The sequence below is a fragment of the Cricetulus griseus genome, chromosome 3 (assembly GCF_003668045.3).
Source record: "Cricetulus griseus strain 17A/GY chromosome 3, alternate assembly CriGri-PICRH-1.0, whole genome shotgun sequence".
In the NCBI taxonomy this organism is placed as follows: Eukaryota; Metazoa; Chordata; class Mammalia; order Rodentia; family Cricetidae; genus Cricetulus; species Cricetulus griseus.
Genome location: NC_048596.1, coordinates 13,174,115 through 13,187,606, shown reverse-complemented (window position 1 = coordinate 13,187,606; position 13,492 = coordinate 13,174,115). Strand labels below are relative to the sequence as shown.

Below are 13,492 nucleotides of genomic sequence, written 5' to 3'. Positions count from 1 at the left end.
CTCAGCCAAAAAAGCAAAAACAAACAAACAAACAAACAAAAAACAAAAAGCAAAAAACCTTCAAAAACAAAACAACATTTCCTGAGTTTGGGGAAGATTGGATTACAAAGCTAAGGAAGGTTGCTGCTGTTGACAAACATGGTGTGAGGGAAAACCTTCTGAGACTTGTAGAGAGACTTCAAGGTGTGCAGCTCACGGTTGGCTGTTGGATAACTGCATTTGACCTCCCTCTTATGGTCTTGATGAAAAGCCTACAGATTTTAGGCATGTCTCATCGTGAGTGTTTTATGTGTACAGAGATGGAAAGTTGACCTCCTCAAATTATCATTTTCAATTGATTAGTCTTATTGGAATATTTCCTGTTAAAAGATCCTGGAGCAGTCTGAGGCATTACATGGACACTGAAGTTGCTGTTTGCATTCTGTTACTTGCAGTGGACTGAAAATTAGAGTTAACATATTTTCTGTGTGCTGAGTGCTTGGAGATAACCATTTGTCTTGGGTAATTCAGCAACCTTGGAAATAGTGTGCCAGTAAAATTCAGTGAGGAGTTTGAAAAATGAAGCATGATAGCAAAAAACGTTTTATGGAGACTGAGACTGGGGCTTCAAAAATAATTTATAAAACTCTTTCTATTGACCAGTCAAGTAGCAGGATGTCCACTCCATCGACTGAACTTTTAATTAAATGCTGCACCTGGCGAGGTATCTTTTAAGAATCTGGCATTGACTTTGGACAACCGTGGGGAATCTATCCAAATAAGATTTGCTTGGGTTTTTTCCATAGAAAAAAAAGTTTCAGGGCACCTTTTAATTTTTTTAATTAAGAATGAGGAATCCATTTGACAGATGGAACCAAGGCCACCTTTGCTGTTTGGGAAAGGTTAAATGACATTTACCAGCAATTTTTCTTGCCAAGGACTATAGAGGGGAAAGCGATCTGCACCCATGTAGAATGATTGGGCCAGGTAATGTCAAGAGAAGTTGCACACTGAAGCTCTGAATGGAAGCTGCCATTAAGATTAGTTTCTGAAAGATGCACTGAACATAAAGTATGACAACAGAGAAGCCAGAAAGAGCACAGATGTTTACAGTCAGCTCACTCAGCTGTCAAGAGCTCATCTCTTCCTAACACTATCAATGATTAGTCTCGATTAATCTAATATGAATTTCTCGATGGTTTCTCTCCAGTTCCCTTTGAAGCCATTTTTTGCAAAGAAAGCCCAGTAACTTGCATTAATTTTCAGGGGACTTTTCAAGGCTTTTTTTTGTTTTGTTTTGTTTTTTGGTTTTTCGAGACAGGGTTTCTCTGTGTAGCTTTGGAGCCTATCCTGGCACTCGCTCTGGAGACCAAGCTGGCCTTGAACTCACAGAGATTACATCTGCCTCTGCCTCATGAGTACTGGGATTAAAGGCGTGCACCACCAACGCCCGGCCACGTTCTTATTTTTTAGTGTGACATTGTCCTTGAGGATAGTATTGTGGTACCACATTATGAATGAGACAGTGTTAGGAGATGCTTCTGAGATCACTGGTCACACTCTTCAAGGGTGACCTACAGATGTGGAATTTTGTGATGCCATTCTAGCAGCCACCTTTTCAGAAACCTCAAATGTACTTTATTTTTTTTAAAAACGAGAATATAAGTATCCTAGGATATTAGGTTACACTTACATCCTGATAAAAAGTCCATAGGGGCTAGGGAGATGGCTGTCTTGGTAGAGCACCCACCACACAAGCATGAGGACCTGAGTTTGGGTCTCAGGTAACCACATGAAAAGCTAAGCGTTGTTCCACATGCCTGTAATCCCAGCACTGGATAGGTGGAGTCAGGACTATCTGTTAATTTTTCTGGCCAGTGACTATCTGTTAATTTTTCTGGCCAGTGAGAGAGTTAAAAGTTTGAGAGACCCTGTTGCAAAAAATGAAGTAGGGGGCGTGGCCAGGCACACCTGTAGCCAGCCCCTAAGCAGGTGTGGCTACAGCATCCCCTACAGAGAGTGATTGTGGAATACAACCCTCTGGCCTACACACACACACACACACTCCACAATAGTGTGCACACACAAAATCACAAACCAAACATACTGAGTAGTATTTAGTGAGTAACACAGGAGGTAAGAATTCAGGGTTTTGGTTGCTGGCAGCTGCTGTTTGCTCAACTGGGATGTACCGGGTACTGAACTACTGGTTGTGTGGTCGGTGCTTAAATCCTCACGATGCCCCTCTGAAGAGGTCGTTCATACCCAAGGATCTGGTTCTTCTGCTCCAGAGCACAAGCTGCTTCTCGCTCAGCATTCATCGTTTTTCCTGTGGGTGAGTCCTGTGAGTCCTGTGGATCTGCTTCTTTGGAATCCCTTCAGATTTAACCGGGTTAAAGGTTAGACTGTCAGACTCCACCTAAGACTGGATCAGACATCTCCTGCAGCTAGCCAACTTACCAGATTGATTGTGCAGCCAGGTTTGGGAGCCACAGGCTTTTCTGTCTGTTTGCTTTGTGTCTTATTGCCTGTGGTGTCATCCTGTAGAGGGCCAGCTTTCAGCTGTGCACCAGCAGGTGTCAGCAAATGTTAGAGGCAAAGTTCAAGATCGTGTTTGTGGGAGTGTGTGTGGGGAAGCAGGGGGTAGGCATGTGTGGAGAGGTGGGGGTGGGGTTAAACTTTATCCTTCAGCATTTCTAGTGTAGGTATTATTATTATTATTATTATTATTATTATTATTATTATTATTATTATATTAGAAATGAGATTGTTTTACATGGCAATCCCAGTTCCCTCTGCCTCCCCTCCTCCCCTACCGCCCCCCAGCTAACACCTTATCTATCCCTTTCTGCTCCCAAGGGAGGGTGAGGCCTTCCATGGGGGGGGGTCTTCAGAGTCTGTCATATCCTTTGGGATAGGGCCTAGGCCCACCCCCGTGTGTCTAGGCTGAGGGAGTATCCCTCTATGTGGAATGGACTCCCAAAGTCCATTCCTATGCTAGTGATAAACACTGATCTACTACAGAGGCCCCATAGATTTCCGAGGTCTCCTCACTGACACCCACATTCAGGGGGTCTGGATCAGTCCCATGCTGGTTCCCCAACTATCAGTCTGGGGACCAAGAGCTCTCCCTTGTTCAAGTCATTTGTTTTTGTGGATTTCACCAGCCTGGTCTTGACCCCTTTGCTCATCAGTCCTCCTTCTCTGCAACTGGATTCCAGTTCAGTTCAGTGATTAGCTGTGGGTGTCTGCTTCGACTTCCACCAGCTGCTGGATGAAGGCTATAGGATGGCATATAAGTCAGTCATCAATCTCATTATCAGGGGAGGGCATTTAAGGCAGCCTCTCCTCTGTTGCTTAGATTGTTAGTTGGTGTCATCTTTATAGATCTCTAGACATTTCCCTAGTGCCTGATTTCTCTTTAAACCTATAATGTCTCCCTGTATTATGGTATCCCTTATCTTGCTCTCCTCTATTCTTTAGTGTAGGTATTATAAAGGTAGAAGTCAAGAGAGGCCTAGGAAAGTTGAGGAACTTCTTTAGGCTTTGTAGCTGGAAGCAAGCTTGGGCTCAAGACCTTTCTAGTTTCCAGGACCTGAGAAATCCTCAGGAAGTGATTCCCATCCAGTCTTCTGGGATCTTGTAATATTCAGAGAGAAATGAAAGATGATTACAGAAACTAGTCCCTGCTGGGGCTCTACCAAGCTAGGCTTAGACTTCTGTCCCCTTTGATTGGCATCTTGTTTGTTAGCATTGATCAAGCTTTATTCCATATATTAAAAGGTGGTCATTTGAATTGTAGGATCAGATCCCATTCCTGCCAGCACATTTACTCATTTTCTCATCTTCTCCAACTGCTAATGTAATCCAGATGGAGTTAGGATGGGTTGGAGCAGGATGTAAGAGGAAAAATTAAGTCATTTTAAAAGGTGCTATTGGAATAACCTGGCTAATCTTAGCAGGGCTGTGTGGCTAATGCATTCCAGGTGAATTTATTCTGGTTGACTAAAAATAGTGTTGTGTGTGTGCCGAGAGAGAGAGAGAGAGAGAGAGAGAGAGAGAGAGAGAGAGAGAGAGAGAGAGAGAGAGAGGAGAGAGAGAGAGAGTTACTGTGAAACAGGAAGCATGCATGGTGGGTACATTAACAATGACTTGAAACCTCTTACCTTCCTCCCGCCCTCTTTGCTGATCCATTGTATTGACCATTGATTGTATGTCTGAGGTGTGCCTATATTTGAATTTTCTAGAGAAGAGAATCTGGACCCACCACGAAGGGATCGAAACTTCAGGCTAACAGTTAGATTACAGGAGAGCTGAGACTGCCTGCGATTTGGAGACAAAAATCTATTGCAGAAAGTAGTCAAGTAGATACAAAAGCCTAGAGGAAGAAAACACCCTGAAATAACCTAGGATTCAAGGTCAGGAGTGAAGACACTCCAGGTGGGGAGAACAATGTGAATAAAACCTGGAAGCTGAGGAGTGCTGGGGGCTTCCGCAAATAGCCAAGAGGGTATTTGCATCCGTGGAGAACTTTGTGAGTCAGAGAGATGAAGGATTTTGTGTCACAATCTGGAATGACATCCCTTTTCCTTTTCACAGTCATCATTTTTGTCAGTCAGAATCACGTTGTTCTGTATTCTTACCCATTATCCTCAGTTTCTGACTTTTGCAAACTATCACTTATACAAATCTGGTAAATAATTGCATTCAGTGTGCATGAACCGAACGAAAGGGGTAAATGGTTTGTCTGGTGTTGGGGTGGGGGAGGACCCAGCCCCTGCTTCTCTTGTTTGCGGCCTGTTATGTCTGACATCACACAAAGTTTTTTTGTTTTTTCTTCCACAAAATTCCAGGTTATTATGTGGCCCATCATCAGTGAGGCCAGAAGCGTTGAGGTCACTGTAAGCCCACAGTGCTATTGGCTAGAGATAGGACATCAGTGGTCCCCTAAGGAAGGAACCCATGCTAAGAACTAATGAAACTACTTCTGTCTGATTCGGTGTTACATACACAGGGAGATGTATGGGAGATGAGCCAATAGGATCATACTGGAGCTTCCTGTTTTAGAATCATGTAACAGATTAGAGAGGAGGGTCCCAATCTTACCTTAGTAATCTTAGTAAGAATAAACTAAAGGATATCTGCACAGTCCATGTCACTGACCTGGGCTGTAAATGGAGTTCTTAGTTGGTCTAAGTAATAAGCTGGAGTCAGATACAGAGGAAAATGCTGGGGGATCAGAGAGAAGGAGCAAGCCACTACCACAGCTTACCTCATTAGCATTTCAGCGGACAAGAGAGTGAGTTCCTGTTTCTCCCTGTTTATATCCTGTTTCCACCCAGATACCTCATTTCCTGTCTGACTGTACAGACCTCCGGACCTCTATGGTTAGCTAGTGGCAAGCTCCGTTCTCTGATCTTCAGATAGGCTTTATATGAACAAGCAAGATACCACCACACTGAGTCTTGATTACTTTTCAAAAGTAGAAGAGGTAATCTAAAATGAGAAGTTGTCTCCATCAGAGTGGCCTATGGACATATCTATGATGCATTTTCTTGACTGTTGATGAGTATGGATGGGCCCAGTCCACTGTGGGCAGTACCATTCCTGGGCAGGTAGGGCATGGTCTGTATAAGAAAGGGAGCTGAGCAAGCCAGGGAAAGCAAGCCAGTCAGCAGCACTCCTCTGTTTCAGTTCCTGCCTGGAGTTCCTACCTTGGCTTTTTTCAAGGATTGACTGTGGTGTAGAATTAAAAGCCAAATAAACCTTTCCTCTCTGATTTGGTTCTCGTGGGCATGGTATTTTCTCATAGCTATAGAAAGCAAACTAGAACTTTGAAAGTAGGTACCAGTAAGATTTGAATAGGGGAAGAGAAGGCATGGTTCATTGTGAGCTCGAGAGACAAGGTCCAGGGGCAGAGGAGTGTAGGGTGGAGTGAGCGTTCCGAGTCGAGCTTGCTGATGCAATATGAGTAGTCCTTTTGGCTACATTGACCCTTAGACAGTATCCTTTCAAGACAGATCCTCTATGAGCCCAACACCGTCCTTTCAAGTTGCTGGCTGCATAGGATATGGAATGTTGAACACTGTGCTGGCACACAAGGAAACTGACTAGGCTTTTTAGCCCACCCGTTTCCAGGGCTTAATACCAAGGACTTGGCCTTCTCACAGTTCCACCTGCTTCTAGGACTCCCTGAGACATTCCCTTGGCTTCTCCTGAGGCAGGAAGGTCTGCCTCTGTGTACAAGGTTGTCTGTTACCCTTGGACATCTGACCCACTCCAGGATCAAACAGCTGCTGCTGTCCAAGTTAAAGATTTTTGGAATTTTTTTTAGCCAATTACATTTCACTAAAGTTTGTGCCTCATCTGTCCAGGTGAGCCTGCCAGAGACCCCCCTGACCCAAATGGAGTGTTCCCATGTCATGTGGCAGCAGAACCCAATTAGGAGTGACCCAGGCAGCAGCCCACTTAATTTTATGCAGTTAACACCTAACCCTTGGTTTTCTTGGCAAAGCAAAGTCATTGGCCTTTTGACTTCTGATGGTCTGGTCAGCAATTACCCAGTTATTAAAACTAAATAATTGCCATTAGCTCTTGTCCTCAGAGCATCTAGAATCTCACAGTGGGCTTATTTTCATACCATTTGCCAGTTGTTCACTGTAGAGCTTGGGATGTTCGTCCTTTGGACACCAGGCAGGTTGAACTACAGTGACTCTGGAGGGCCCGATCATAGGGTGCCTTTGCACTTTAAAGGTGTTACATCCTGTGAGTTTTTTGGATGCTGCGGTCACAGAGCACTGCTCTCTGTCTGCATTTCCATTTGCTTGGAGGTCTGTGGCTTTATTGTCAGGGGAATAGGTTTTTCCCTGGCATTTTCCTGGCTGGATATTGCCTGTGATAGTGGTTTGAAATTCACTTTGAGGGGCGTGAACTTTCTCTCTTGGTCTCTTTCTCTTTTCTTGTCTCTCTTTCGAGTTCTCATTTCTGAGCAATTTCTCTTCTTAAACCCGGGCATTCAAAGGAGGCGCGAGTCTCATGCTCAGGTGTGTGCTTGGTTGTCCAGGGGCAGCCTTCCCTTCTCCCTTGATGCTGATGGCGGCTGTCTGAAGTACAAAGGGAAAGTTAAGATTACAGGTTGTCCTTCTCTTTGATTGCATTCTTGGCTGCAGATTCATCCGCAGCCCTTTGCAGGAGGAACTTGTATCAGGTTGGGACTCAAAGACAGAATTCTCAGCCCTAGAAATCATTACTTCGTGCAGTCAATGGTTTGGGAGCCTCAATGCGGAGGAGGGCTTTTAGACTACTAAGTCCCAGCGATGGCTAGGACCTGGTTGGGGAGGAAAAAGCTGAAATCTGTGTTGTAGGGCAAGAAAAGCCCCGGCAGAAGCTGTGTGCACATGTATGCTGCAGTCTAAGTAGGCCCCTGATGTGTTTGCACTGCTCTGGGGCAGTGGCTATGATTGTATTCTCCTTGAACTACTTCCGAAGGGCAATGAGAACTTTGATTTGCTCCTGGGCCCCACAGCATCCTTTTTTTTTCCCACTAGAAGAGTGGGTAGCAGTAATGAGGTTCATCTATTTGCCTCTTCCTTCAGCTGCTTCATCCATGTTGATTCCCTGACTACTGGGGATGAAGTATGGCACAACCTAAAAGGAAGGCTCTGGAGAGGCCACCTCTGACTTCTTGAGGGAAGTTCTGATTGTTTCCTCATCTGTACATTGCCCAAATGAGGTCCAGCTCTTGAGCTTTCTACCTGGGTTATCTTGTTTCCCAGATACTCTGTGTCTTATTACTCTTGAAATGACAGCTGGACCTTGTGGGGTTGCCTAGCTGGTGATGTGATCTTGCTGGTGTTGTTTTGGGGTCCTGTGGATCCTCTGTGAGGAGCACAATCTCCAGTCTTTCTTCTAGTGCGCTCTGAGGCTGTCTTTTAAATCCAGCTTCTTCCGTTGTACCTTTCTTCCTGGAGTGGCCTGAATGTCTGCTTCCACAGTGCTTACAAGTGGATCCCACACATGTCTTCACCCTGCAGAAACACATTCTGCTAGGACAATGAATTTCTATTATGAGATTCTGAATTATGTCTTGACTTGCACCCTGCCCCAAGCTCCCTCAAGTCTTAAATTGGGACAGAGACAGCCTATGAAGGAGACCATCTGAACGGCAATCAAGGTGGTGCACCTTGCACCTACAAGCCAAAGTGTAGCAGAGCCAGCCAGTAAGGCACCACCAACAGGCAGGGGGCATGGGGTCAATTCTCCAGCACCATAGCCCTCAGATAGGCAGCTCTGTATCTATACCCTGTGGTCCTGGACTTTTGTAAAGCTGTGAGTCCATGGCTATGGTTTAAGCCACTTAGGTTACATGTGGTCCTCTGATGTAGCAGTTGGGCAAACAAAAGAAGGCTCCAAACTCACAATATCTGAGGGTACTTTCTAGAGATTGCAGAGCACAAAATAATCTCTCTCTCTCTCTCTCTCTCTCTCTCTCTCTCTCTCTCTGTATGTGTGTGTATCTGTCTCTATATCTCTGTCTGTGTATGTGTCTCTCTCTCTGCCTCTGTCTCTGTGTGTCTGTTTCTGTGTGTCTCTGTCTCTCTCTGTGTGTGTTGTCTCTCTTTGTCTGCCTCTCTGCCTCCCCGCCCCCCCACGTCTTGTTCTGCTTCTCTCACAGCACAGAGACCCATGAACTGACTAAATGTGGTTTTGGTTTAATGTAAAATGCCTGTTTCTTCACAGCTGAATGAACATTACATCTTAGATCTTTGGATATTCATAAACCGTATGATTCAACATGTAAGAAGAAATGTCTGTTTTAAGATCTTCTGTACAAAACCCTCTTAACAAAGGGATGGGCAGGTGAGATGGCTCCTCAGATAAAAATTCTTGGTACCAAGTCTGAGAACTTGAATCTTATCCCTGGGAACCACAAGGTAGAAGTGGAGAACTGACCCTAGCTAGTTGTCCCGATGTCCACACATCTGCCACAGCATGTGTTTCCTCCCAGCAACTAAGCATAATAAAAATGTCTTCCACTAAGAGGACATATACAATATTTAAAGCATTTGGGTAAGATACAGTGAGAGCACTATGTTAATACTTTTCAGTATATTACTAAATATTGTCTTTATCTGGACCACTTTTTCTTGTCCCAGTGCTTAAGTGTTTAAGTCCAGCTCAGTCCTAACCTTCCTTTGGACATTTTATTCTATACCTAGACTTGGGTAGCTGTGTTTTGCCTTTCTTTTCTGTTATTCACCACGCATTAGTGTAATTCTGCAGATTGTTGGTTCAGTAGATGTTTGATTGCAGCCTAGCACTCTTCCAGGTGCTCTGGGGACTTGGCTTATGGGAAGAAGGGTGCCTCAGTGTCCTCTCCTGCACTTTGGGAGCTTACACAGAGGTGGCACAAGGACATGGTGCATTGTCAGTGTGTTCAGGGATTTGAGAACATGGAAAGCTCTGTAAAGAAAACCAAAGTCATGCAGGAGAAAGGGAGCTCCAGTCACATAGAGATGAGACAGAATCTCGGAGGAGACAGAGCTGGATCGGAGGCCTGGAGACAGCAGCCCTGCAGAGGGACAGGGAAGAGCACAGGGCAAATTAGCCAGAGAAGCCCTGGTCCACGTCACGCTGGAGTGGTTGGAGATGGTGCCTAAGCAATAGAGAAAGGGCAAAGTGAAGAAAGTGGCAGAGGCGGAGCCATACAGGCCTTGTCTACTTGCTAGACAAAGATATTAGTGTGGGAAGAATTGTATAGCCTAGCACATGGTACTTAGCACATATAGATAACAAATGTACATATGAACTAAACATAACTAAACAAAGACACTCACGTATCTAAGAATTGTTTCTTGAGCAAACTCTGCTATCCAAGGTGTATTAAGAAGCAATAAATACTGTTCAGAAAGGTAAAAAACAAGCTGCATTTATTTATTTATTTATTTATAAGAGAATACTGCTTTTGGCTCTTGTTCAAAGCCTGTAAATTTTCTTTGTATACTATTTGTAATCAGATGGGTTGCAAATTTTCATATCTTAGGAAAATTAAAGCAAGAAGTTGGTGTTGTGAAGTCAGTGTAGAGAATTAACATTACAATCTGACTTCTTGGCAGGCAGACTGATAAAAAAAAAAAAAAGTAGATAGCAGCAGGGAAAAATGAACAAACCAGGCCAGAATTGAGCAAGCCCACTCTGATGAGGCTGTTGCCCCAGAGACAAACAGTCTCAAATATCACAATGAGCCTGAGACAGCCTGTGTGATATCATGATAAAGGTACAGGCTGGTTCCAATGATGATCCTACAGGACTGTGAGAGAGCTTACACCGTGTTCCATTTGTTTTGCCTAAGAACAAGGGGAAGTAGATATTATTCTAGAATCATTTCAATTTGAAATGGTTCAACATTTCAAAACAAAGCTTGTACTTCCGGATAAGCTTCACATGTCTGGAAGGGTTTCCTGCCTCCCTTTGAGGTGACTGTTTAGCCCTTTGCTCTTCAAAGTCCTCAGTACAAGTGGTGGATGATTTCCTGTGACCTCCCAATCAGAATGAGGCGTGATTATTTCTGTTGTTTTTTTTTTTTTCCTCCCTAAGAGCCAGGTAAGAAATGACGAACAAACAATGACATTATTACAGTGGCATTTTCATGGTGTTCAGGGAACTAAGAAGTCAGCAGAGGCACAGCATGGAATATTCATGACTTTCTCTCTCTCTCTCTCTCTCTCTCTCTCTCTCTCTCTCTCTTCTCTCTCTCTCTCTCGTGTGTGTGTGTGTGTGTGTGTGTGTGTGTGTGTGTGTGTGTGTGTGTGTGTGTGTCTTTTCACTCCAGATAACAAAGGGAAAATGTGTCCAGGCCAAAAGTTCTGATTCTGGAAGCTTGTGGGCAGGGCCTGTCTTTGACATTTTGGGCAGTGACAGGCAATGTTTTTCTATCCTCTCCCACTGCATCCCTATTTGAATTTTTTTTTCTTTTTGTCTTAGCGTCTGTTACATTTTTTCTTCAGGTCACAGGGATTTCCCCTGTGGGGCTTTTGGTGAAAGTTGATGGGTGCAAACAGATTGACCTTACCAAAATGAGGAAATGGGGGCTAACTGGGCTGGCCTGGGGCACCTCTTAGGCGTGGTCTACATGTTTTGTTTTTAACTTTGTAGAGCCAGGAGATTCTCCAGAAGCACCCATAGGGCTGGAAGATATCTTACCATCAAGCGGCAAAGTCCCACCTGCTTTTATCCTGTCATGATCTTTACAGATAAATTGGCCAATGTGTGGCCCTGTATTCCTACTTGTGCTTCCCTGTGGAGACCCATTTTATGATACTGTGAACTCCAGAAATCATGCTTCCACTGAAACTTACTTCTACAATCGGACTCCTCTTCAGTGACTTCACTTTCCAGTACAGCTTGCCCTGTTTCTCTCCCAAGTGCGCTCATATTCTTCTCCCAGGGAGATGCTCTTCTACATAGACCTTATCCATTGCTTCCATCGGTCCCTGGTTGCATCCCCTGTGTGCAGTACTCTCTGTCCACTCCAGTGTGGTGGGTTTCTTTTTCTTTCTTGTTTTCCCAGGCACTTGTTGCTTTGCTGTTTGTTTCATGCACGGAGGTTTTCTTTGCAGCATAGTGCTGTCAGTGCTTCATGACTGGTTCTCTGGGTTGAGTGAGTCTGGAGAGGCCCCATTCCTTGTCCATTTCTCAAGTGTAAATATTCCTACTGTGGTTGGTTTCTCACTAGCAGTATGATGTCACTGAGTGCAGGTTTAGGAATCGGCATGCACAACTGGTTTTCTGCAGCTGGTCTCTGCTGTCTGCAGCACACCCCTGTGAGCATTAGCATGGAGGTCTTACATAGCTGTCTTACCTCCCCAGCTAAATTCTAAGCCACAGTGAGCTCAATTCTGGCTTTATATTAAAATACTGGGAGCAGGGAGCTCATAGTGAATGGGATTTTCCTTCAGAGATTTTTGACTTCATGGGCTGTGTATTCTTTTTTTTTATTATTTAATTTTTTTTTCATTTTACATACCAGCCCCAGTTCCCCCTTCCTCCCCTTCTGTTGCCCCTCCCCACCTCCCAACCTTCCCACCCCCCATTCACTCTTCAGAGGGGGTAAGGCCTTCCTTGGGGAGTAAAGAAAGTCTGGCATACCATGTTGAGTCAGGGCCAAGCCTCCCTCCTGCCCCTGTTTCAAGGCTGAGCAAGGTATCCCACCATAGTGAATGGACTCCAAAAAGCCAGTTCATGCATGTGGGATAGGTCCTGGTGCCACTGCCAGGCCTCCCTCAGCAGATCAACACATAACTGTCACCTACATTCAGAGGGTCTAGTTCAGTCCCATGCAGGTTCCCCAGCGGTCAGTCCATAGTCCATGAGTTCTCTCTAGCTCGGGTCAGCTGTCTCTGGTTTTCTCAATCATGGTCTTGAAACCCCCCCCCCCACTTGTTCATATGATCCCTCCTCCCTCTCTTCAACCGAACACCAGGAGCTCAGCCCAGTGCTTGGGTGTGGGTCACTGCATCTGCTTCCATCAGTTACAGGATGTAGCTTCGAGTAAGACACTTCCGTGGTGAGTTAACGTCCACGCTGGAGAGGGTAGCGGAGGTGAGAGAAGGTATTTTGTACCATTGCTTTTGGAAGTGTGGTCCCTGGACCAAGACTATTAGCATCACCCTGGAGCTGAGTAGACATCTAATTTTGGCCAGAATCTAAATCTAGTGGATGAGCAACTCAAAGGACCAGGTTAGACCACAGTTTGTCTTGTAGTAGAGCCTCCAGGTGACTCATATGCACACTGAATATGAGAAAAACTCTCTTAAATCTCCTGAATACTTATTAGAACTAAAAACAGTTATGGGCACACAGCTGTGCCCAATCAACACTTGTTGATTAAAGTCTCTCCATTTTCATGAAGCAAGCTATTTTTTCCTCTTTGTGGGAAGATTTAGCACAGAGTACCTTAAAATAGAGATTTCCTTTTGCATATTGAATCATATGGTTTACAAATAGTCAAAAGATTTTATGCTCATTCAACTATGCAGAAACATACCTTTTACTTTAAACAAGTTGCAATGGAATTCATTCATTCATTCCACACATATGGGTTGATGGCGATAGTGTCTTCTTTTTTCATGGTCACTCGGATCCGGGCAGCACAGGGTGGGGCTTTTTCTTCTTCTCCATCCATGACTTGTCTGAGTGCCCTTTCAGCATTTAACTTCCGAAGATCTTAGATCTTTCATAGCCATTAGTATCTGTGTAGAATTTGTTGCACTAACCTCATAGAACAGCTATCAGAAGCTACCAAAATCTCATAATGATGAGAATGAAACACATTTAACAACAACGAAAGTGTAAAAAGTACAAATAAGAACCTTGACATACCTTACCATGTTTTTAAAAAATTCAGCATTTCCTTAAAGTTCATTTTCATTTTGTGTGTGAGTATTTTGCCTGATATGTATGTTTGTGCACCACATGTATTCCTGGTGTGGGCAGGAGGCCTGAGGAGGCTTTC

The 13,492-nt window shown here is 44.4% G+C and overlaps 1 protein-coding gene across 1 annotated transcript in view; it reads left to right on the top strand.

Moving 5' to 3' along the window:
• The window catches only part of Sorcs3 (sortilin related VPS10 domain containing receptor 3), a 625,100-nt gene that overhangs the window by 100,228 nt on the left and 511,380 nt on the right, over positions 1-13,492 (top strand). The gene's annotated exons all lie outside the window — the stretch shown is intronic.